Below are 9,060 nucleotides of genomic sequence, written 5' to 3'. Positions count from 1 at the left end.
TGTGTGTGTGTGTGTGTGTGTGTGTGTGTGTGTGTGTGGAACAGAGAGTAAGAGGAGAGGGTATAGAGTTGGAGGGTGATGAGAGGGTATATAGTGGGAGGGTGATGGAGAGAGGAGATGGTATATAGTGGGAGGGTGATGGAGAGAGGAGAGGGTATATAGTGGGAGGGTGATGGAGAGAGGAGATGGTATATAGTGGGAGGGTGATGGAGAGAGGAGAGGGTATATAGTGGGAGGGTGATGGAGAGAGGAGAGGATATATAGTGGGAGGGTGATGAGAGGGTATAGAGTGGGAGGGTGATGGAGAGAGAAGAGGGTATATGGTGGGAGGGTGATGAGACGGTATATAGTGGGAGGGTGATGGAGAGAGGAGATGGTATATAGTGGGAGGGTGATGGAGAGAGAAGAGGGTATATAGTGGGAGGGTGATGAGAGGGTATAGAGTGGGAGGGTGATGGAGAGAGAAGAGGGTATATGGTGGGAGGGTGATGAGACGGTATATAGTGGGAGGGTGATGGAGAGAGGAGATGGTATATAGTGGGAGGGTGATGGAGAGAGGAGAGGGTATATAGTGGGAGGGTGATGGAGTGGGGAGAGGGTATATAGTGGGAGGGTGATGGAGAGAGGAGAGGGTATATAGTGGGAGGGTGATGGAGAGAGAAGAGGGTATATAGTGGGAGGGTGATGGAGAGAGGAGAGGGTATATAGTGGGAGGGTGATGGAGAGAGGAGAGGGTATATAGTGGGAGGGTGATGGAGAGAGGAGAGGGTATATAGTGGGAGGGTGATGAGAGGGTATAGAGTGAGAGGGTGATGGAGAGAGGAGAAGGTATATAGTGGGAGGGTGATGGAGAGGGTATATAGTGGGAAGGTGATGGAGAGAGGAGAGGGTATATAGTGGGAGGATGATGGAGAGAGGAGAGGGTATAGAGTGGGAGGGTGATGAGATGGTATATAATGGGAGGGTGATGGAGAGAGGAGAGGGTATATAGTGGGAGGGTGATGGAGAGAGTATATAGTGGGAGGGTGATGGAGAGGGTATAGAGTGGGAGGGTGATGGAGAGGGTATAGAGTGGGAGGGTGATGGAGAGAGGAGAGGGTATAGAGCAGGAGGGTGATGGAGAGAGGAGAGGGTATAGAGCAGGAGGGTGATGGAGAGAGGAGAGGGTATAGAGCAGGAGGGTGATAGAGAATAGAGGGTATAGAGTGGAAGGGTGATGGAGAGAGGAGGATGTATAGATTAGGAGGGTGATAGAGAAGAGAGGGTATAGAGCAGGAGGGTGATGGAGAAGAGAGGGTATAGAGTGGGAGGGTGATGGAGAGAGGATATAGTGGAAGGGTGATGGAGAGAGGAGAGGGTATATAGTGGGGGGGGTGATGAGAGAGAGGGAGAGAGAGAGAGAGAGAGAGAGAGAGAGAGAGAGAGAGAGAGAGAGAGAGAGAGAGAGAGAGAGAGAGGAGAGGTTATAGAGTGGGAGGTTCATGAGAGAGAGAGGAGAGGGTATAGAGTGGGAGGGTGATGAGAGAGAGAGGAGAGGGTATATAGTGGGAGGGTGATGGAGAGGGTATAGAGTGGGAGGGTGATGAGAGGGTATAGAGTGGGAGGGTGATGGAGAGAGGAGAGGGTATAGAGTGGGAGGGTGATGAGAGGGTATAGAGTGGGAGGGTGATGGAGAGAAGAGAGGGTATAGAGCAGGAGGGTGATAGAGAAGAGAGGGTATAGAGCAGGAGGGTGATGGAGAGAGGAGAGGGTATAGAGCAAGAGGGTGATAGAGAAGAGAGGGTATAGAGCAGGAGGGTGATGGAGAGAAGAGAGGGTATAGAGCAAGAGGGTGATAGAGAATAGAGGGTATAGAGCAGGAGGGTGATGGAGAAGAGAGGGTATAGAGTGGAAGGGTGGAGAGAGTATATAGTGGGAGGGTGATGGAGAAGAGAGGGTATAGAGTGGAAGGGTGATGGAGAGAGGAGAAGGTATATAGTGGGAAGGTGATGGAGAGAGGAGAGGGTATATAGTGGTAAGGTGATGGAGAGAGGAGAGGGTATATAGTGGGAGGATAACGGAGAGAGGAGAGGGTATAGAGTGGGAGGGTGATGAGATGGTATATAATGGGAGGGTGATGGAGAGAGGAGAGGGTATATAGTGGGAGGGTGATGGAGAGAGGAGAGGGAATAGAGCAGGAGGGTGATAGAGAGGAGAGGGTATAGAGTAGAAGGGTGATGGAGAGAGGAGAGGGTATATAGTGGGAGGGTGATGGAGAGAGGAGAGAGTATATAGTGGGAGGGTGATGGAGAGGGTATAGTGTGGGAGGGTGATGAGAGGGAATAGAGTGGGAGGGTGATGGAGAAAAGAGAGGGTATAGAGCAGGAGGGTGATAGAGAATAGAGGGTATAGAGTAGGATGGTGATGGAGAAGAGAGGGTATAGAGTGGAAGCCAGAAAAGCGGGAACATTGTCAGACACACTCCCTGTGTTATAATGCTGTAACATGATCTGAAGCCAGTCATTCCCTCCCTATGTAAACCCCATGAGCAGACATAGAAGCATAGCTTTTAAATAGAACTTCTAGGCTTTTCATTGTCATACACATTATCAACCATTTTTTCAGATGATGGCCACTATCATAAGACAGATTAGTTACAAGGTAAATCCATTTGAATTCAATCACTTTTTGACTGCACCCCTTTTCGATTTGAACAAAACCTTCCATACGTATTTGCCTGTTGTAGAAGTGCTCAGAAAGTGACTTTTTGGACCTGAATACCAGAACATTCAATAGATAAAAGTGAACCTATTTAGCACAACCCACCATACCATGAGACTTTCATGTCTTCACCCCTGGAAATGATAAACGGCTAAGATGAATTTAATTAAAAAGTGTACAAACAGGGTTGTCATATTTTATCATTTATTTTTTAATAAAAATGTATTTTTTTAAACATTAAACATGAATGATCTAAAGATATATAAACTCAAACACAAAATCCATATTGGCACATATGTTGTAGCTTAGTCCCTATTTACACCAGCTGAGGGTTTTGTGTTGTGCCCGGGCATCAATTGAGAAACAACATTAGTATTTAAGATGACATTTGATGGTTGGTGGATCGGGGCCATCTTTGTGGTTGGTGGATCGGGGGCCATCTTTGTGGTTGGTGGATCGGGGGCCATCTTGTGGTTGGTGGATCGGGGGCCATCTTTGTGGTTGGTGGATCAGGGGGCCATCTTTGTGGTTGGTGGATCGGGGCCATCTTTGTGGTTGGTGGATCGGGGGCCATCTTTGTGGTTGGTGGATCGGGGGCCATCTTTGTGGTTGGTGGATCGGGGGCCATCTTTGTGGTTGGTGGATCGGGGGCCATCTTTGTGGTTGGTGGATCGGGGGCCATCTTTGTGGTTGTCATTAGATTGTAACATTTGAATTCAAACGTGTACCAGCTAAATTGCAGTGATCTGAAGGGAGAGGTCCATTCTATGAGTTATATTTCTATGACTGAAATCACACCCACCCTGTATTCAAGAGCGGGCACAACAGAAACACCTCAGATTATGTCAAATAGGGTCTAAGCTAGTTTTAAGAGACTGGTGGGAGGAGCTATAGGAGTACAGGCTCATTGTCATGGCTGGAGAAGTGGAACACTTCTGTGTGTTATTGCAGGTTTTCAGTGAATTTATGTACATCACTAAGCTCGTCTGCATTTCCTGCTGCGCATGAAAATTCTCAGCAACAAAAGAGTGATCAAATGAAGATCCTACATTTGTAGATGTGCGAGTGGGTGGATTGACTGTAAGTAGGTCAAATCAGCCAGTTAGGAAATAGAGGAGAGAAGTGATCTCCACACACTCTCTGCTGATTACAACACGTTATATTCCTGATGAGAGAGAGAGAGAGAGAGAGAGAGAGAGAGAGAGAGAGAGAGAGAGAGAGAGAGAGAGAGAGAGAGAGAGAGAGAGAGAGAGAGAGAGAGAGAGAGAGAGAGAAAGAAAGAGAGGAGAGAGTATAGAGTGGGAGGGTTAGGAGAGGGTATAGAGTGGGATGGTGATGGTGTGTTGTGCCTCTTTCCTTCTTTGCAATGTTCTCATCAGTATGGGAGAGAGAGGCAGCTCCTCTCATCTGTATTCAAAGCCACTAGCACAACAGGAGCAGGAAGCACAGTCTGTCGGCTTGCCTGTCCCCTACAGCTAATAACACTGACTGACTAATAACACTGACGAACTAATAACCCTGGCTGACTAATAACCCTGGCTGACTAATAACACTGACTAACTAATAACCCTGACTAAGTAATAACCCTGACTGACTAATAACCCTGGCTGACTAATAACCCTGACTGACTAATAACACTGACCAACTAATAACCCTGACTAACTAATAACACCGACTGACTAATAACCTTGACTAACTAATAACCCTGACTAACTAATAACCCTGACTAACTAATAAACCGGACTAACTAATAACACTGACGAACTAATAACCCTGGCTGACTAATAACACCGACTGACTAATAACCTTGACTAACTAATAACCCCGACTAACTAATAACACTGACTAACTAATAACCCTGACTAACTAATAACCCTGGCTGACTAATAACACTGACTAACTAATAACATTGACTAACTAATAACCCTGGCTGACTAATAACACCGACTGACTAATAACCTTGACTAACTAATAACACTGACTAACTAATAACACTGACTAACTAATAACCCTGACTAACTAATAACCCTGGCTGACTAATAACACTGACTAACTAAAAACATTGACTAACTAATAACCCTGGCTGACTAATAACACTGACTAACTAATAACCCTGACTAACTAATAACTCTGGCTGACTAATAACCCTGACCAAATAATAACCCTGACCAACTAATAAGTCGCTCTGGATAAGAGCGTCTGCTAAATGACTTAAATGTAATGTAATGTAATGTAATAACCCTGACTAACTAATAACACTTATTCCTAGTTTATATGCCTAATACCCAAACTCTCAGCAGCTGCCATTTTCCTCATCAACTATTCACAATAACAGTAGAGAAAGCTAGTCTGCCAATTTGACCAGCTCCCCCAGTCAATGACTAGTCACAGCACTTCTCAGCTTTCTCAACTGAACATTTAAGTCCTCTAGTAGTCCAGAGCCTTCATTTAACTATTGAGCCGTGTGTGATTCACTAGCATGACTGATTGTGTTCGCATTTCACCATGGGACAAGGGATAGACTGGTCACGGAGGGAGGAGTGAGAGAGGGAGGGGAGAGAGAGAGGGGAGAGAGATTAGAGCAGAAGAAGTGATGGCTGTATAATTAACCCCAGCAGAAGGGGATTTGTGCTGAAATGGCTGCCCTATATTTCTACCCCTCCACCTCTCCTCTTCTCTCCTCTTCTCTCCTCTTCTCTCCTCTCTCCTCTCCTCTCCTCTCCTCTCCTCTCCTCCTCTCCTCTTCTCCCCTCCACCTCTCCTCTTCTCTCCTCTTCTCTCCTCTCCTCTTCTCCCCTCTCTCCTCTCCTCTCCTCTTCTTTCCTCCTCCTCTTCTCTCCTCTTCTCTACTCTTCTCTCCCTCTCTCCTCTTCTCTCCTCTTCTCTCCTCTTCTCCCCTCTTATCTCATCGTCTCTCCTCTCCTCCTCTTCTCTCCTCTTCTCTCCTCTTCTCCCATCTTCTCTCCTCTTCTCTCCTCTCCTCTCCTCTCCTCTCCTCTCCTCTCCTCTCCTCTCCTCTTCTCTCCTCTTATCTCCTCCTCCTCTCCTCTTCTCTCTTCCTCCTCTCCTCTTCTCTCTCCTCTCCTCCTCTCCTCTCCTCTCCTCTCCTCTCCTCTTCTCTTCTCTTCTCTTCTCTCCTCTTCTCTCCTCTTCTCTCCACTTCTCTCCTCCTCCTCTCCTCTCCTCTCCTCTCCCTCTCCTCTCCTCTCCTCTCCTCTCCTCTCCTCTCCTCTCCTCTCCTCTCCTCTCCTCTCCTCTTCTCCCCTCTCTCCTCTCCTCTCCTCTTCTTTCCTCCTCCTCTTCTCTCCTCTTCTCTACTCTTCTCTCCTCTTCTCTCCCTTCTCTCCTCTTCTCTCCTCTTCTCCCCTCTTATCTCATCTTCTCTCCTCTCCTCCTCTTCTCTCCTCTTCTCTCCTCTTCTCTCCTCCTCCTCTCCTCTTCTCTCTTCCTCCTCTCCTCTTCTCTCCTCTCCTCCTCCTCTCCTCTCCTCTCCTCTCCTCTTCTCTTCTCTCCTCTTCTCTCCTCTTCTCTCCTCTTCTCTCTCTCCTCTCCTCTCCTCTCCTCTTCTCTTCTCTCCTCTTCTCTCCTCTTCTCTCCTCTTCTCTCCTCTTCTCTCCTCTTCTCTCCTCTTCTCTCCTCCTCCTCTCCTCTTCTCTCCTCTTCTCTCCTCTTCTCTCCTCTTCTCTCCTCCTCCTCTCCTCTTCTCTCCTCTTCTCTCCTCTCCTCTCCTCTTCTCTTCTCTCCTCTTCTCTTCTCTTCTCTCCTCTCCTCCTCCTCTTCTCTCCTCTTCTCTCCTCTTCTCTCCTCCTCCTCTCCTCTTCTCTCTTCCTCCTCTCCTCTCTCTCCTCTCCTCTCCTCCTCCTCTCCTCTCCTCTCTCCTCTCCTCTTCTCTCCTCTTCTCTCCTCTTCTCTCCTCTTCTCTCCTCTCTCCTCTCCTCTCCTCTCCTCTTCTCTTCTCTCCTCTTCTCTCCTCTTCTCTCCTCTTCTCTCCTCTTCTCTCTTCCTCCTCTCCTCTTCTCTCCTCTCCTCCTCCTCTCCTCTCCTCTCCTCTCCTCTCCTCTTCTCTTCTCTCCTCTTCTCTCCTCTTCTCTCCTCTTCTCTCCTCTTCTCCCCTCTTATCTCATCTTCTCTCCTCTCCTCCTCCTCTTCTCTCCTCTTCTCTCCTCTTCTCTCCTCCTCCTCTCCTCTTCTCTCTTCCTCCTCTCCTCTTCTCTCCTCTCCTCCTCCTCTCCTCTCCTCTCCTCTTCTCCCCTCTCTCCTCTCCTCTCCTCTTCTTTCCTCCTCCTCTTCTCTCCTCTTCTCTACTCTTCTCTCCTCTTCTCTCCCTTCTCTCCTCTTCTCTCCTCTTCTCCCCTCTTATCTCATCTTCTCTCCTCTCCTCCTCCTCTTCTCTCCTCTTCTCTCCTCTTCTCTCCTCCTCCTCTCCTCTTCTCTCTTCCTCCTCTCCTCTTCTCTCCTCTCCTCCTCCTCTCCTCTCCTCTCCTCTCCTCTCCTCTTCTCTCCTCTTCTCTCCTCTCCTCCTCCCCTTCTCTCCTCTTCCCTCCCTCTTCTCTCCTCCTCCTCTCCTCTTCTCTCTTCCTCCTCTCCTCTTCTCTCCTCTCCTCCTCCTCTCCTCTCCTCTCCTCTCCTCTCTCTCTTCTCTTCTCTCCTCTTCTCTCCTCTCCTCTCCTCTCCTCTTCTCTTCTCTCCTCTTCTCTCCTCTTCTCTCCACTTCTCTCCTCCTCCTCTCCTCTTCTCTCCTCCTCCTCTCCTCTTCTCTCCTCTTCTCTCCTCCTCCTCTCCTCCTCTCTCCTCCTCCTCTTCTCTCCTCCTCCTCTCCTCTTCTCCGCTCCTCCTCTCCTCTTCTCTCCTCTTCTCTCCTCTTCTCTCCTCCTCCTCTCCTCTTCTCTCCTCCTCCTCTCCTCCTCCTCTCCTCTCCTCTCCTCTTCTCTCCTCTTCTCTCCTCCTCCTCTCCTCGTCTCTCCTCCTCCTCTCCTCTTCTCTCCTCCTCCTCTCCTCTTCTCTCCTCTTCTCTCCTCTTCTCTCCTCCTCCTCTCCTCTTCTCTCCTCCTCCTCTCCTCCTCTCCTCTTCTCCGCTCCTCCTCTCCTCTCCTCTCCTCTTCTCTCCTCTTCTCTCCTCTTCTCTCCTCCTCCTCTCCTCTTCTCTCCTCCTCCTCTCCTCGTCTCTCCTCCTCCTCTCCTCTTCTCTCCTCCTCCTCTCCTCTTCTCTCCTCCTCCTCTCCTCTTCTCTCCTCTTCTCTCCTCTTCTCTCCTCTTCTCTCCTCCTCCTCTCCTCTTCTCTCCTCCTCCTCTCCTCCTCCTCTCCTCCTCTCTCCTCTCTCCCTCTTTTTCCTCCTTCGCTCTCAAAGTGTATGTGCTGCACTCTGTCTCCCTGAGCTATTGACAGCTCGGTCGTGATGACGTTCAGTGTCGGGCACGTTGCAGATCAGTCAGTCCTGGTTGAGGCAGAAGTGACAGACGGACTCAGAGCACTTTGCCTCGGCTCAGGTTGGCTCGGCTCAGGTTGGCTCGACTCAGGTTGGCTCATCTTTGATGGAACTGGACATTTGTTTCTGGCTGCGTATATGATCTCTACCTGGACTTTACTGTACGTTGGCCTGTGTGCAATATAGTAGGCTAAATCCACACCTCTCCTCGCAGCCTACATGTGAGTGTGTGCTGAATCACTCCTGTGAGTGATAGTACATCGCAACAGAGCCAGATCTTTTTGTGTGTGTGTGTGTATCGGACAAGAACCTCTTGGGGTGAGTTTTCAGAGCGGTCTGCCTGTATCTCTGTCAGGGTACCTGTGGATGTGTGTGTTTCTGTGAGTGTGGGAGCAGCGTGTTCCCTCATGTCTGTGCATGAGTTTCTGCTGGAAGGGGAAGGCGAGGTGCCAACCCGGATCATGAACAGACTGAGTCAGATGATCCAGAGCCTGGACATCTCTGGCCTGGCCTCCCCCTTCACCCCCACAGCCAGCCAACTCTTGGACGGACTGGAAGTGGAACGGTAGGAGAGTGTGTGTGTGTGTTTCGTGGGTCATTTCCTCTGGGATTGAAAGCCTGGCTGGATTTCTTTAGAGCAGCGAGCCCAGATCATCACAGGGTTTCCTGTGGGCTTCCCTGCTCCCCACTAGGGTGTGTGTGTAGAGTCCTATCCCAAGTTACCCTGGGACCCTTTAACAAATATAAAAGGAGACAAGCAGTAGTCTGAGCTGTAGGATTTAACACGGTCCACAGAGCTCTAACTGCATGGTTGTTATACATCATGTGGTAGCAGTGACAGTGGTACAGCCCAGTTTGGGAGAGAATTAGCAAAGCACAGTGTTAGAAGCAATACAAGTTAGCTATTATGAGGGCATTTTTATAGTAGTTGCAC

General features: G+C 49.1%; 1 pseudogene; it reads right to left on the bottom strand.

Annotated features, from left to right (window-relative positions):
• Positions 1–5,650: 5,650 nt before the first annotated feature.
• Positions 5,651–7,933, bottom strand: LOC124044321 (annotated as a pseudogene).
• Positions 7,934–9,060: the final 1,127 nt, after the last annotated feature.

This window comes from Oncorhynchus gorbuscha, linkage group LG09, assembly GCF_021184085.1.
Source record: "Oncorhynchus gorbuscha isolate QuinsamMale2020 ecotype Even-year linkage group LG09, OgorEven_v1.0, whole genome shotgun sequence".
Taxonomy (NCBI): domain Eukaryota; kingdom Metazoa; phylum Chordata; class Actinopteri; order Salmoniformes; family Salmonidae; genus Oncorhynchus; species Oncorhynchus gorbuscha.
This window is presented reverse-complemented; position numbering and strand designations above follow the sequence as displayed.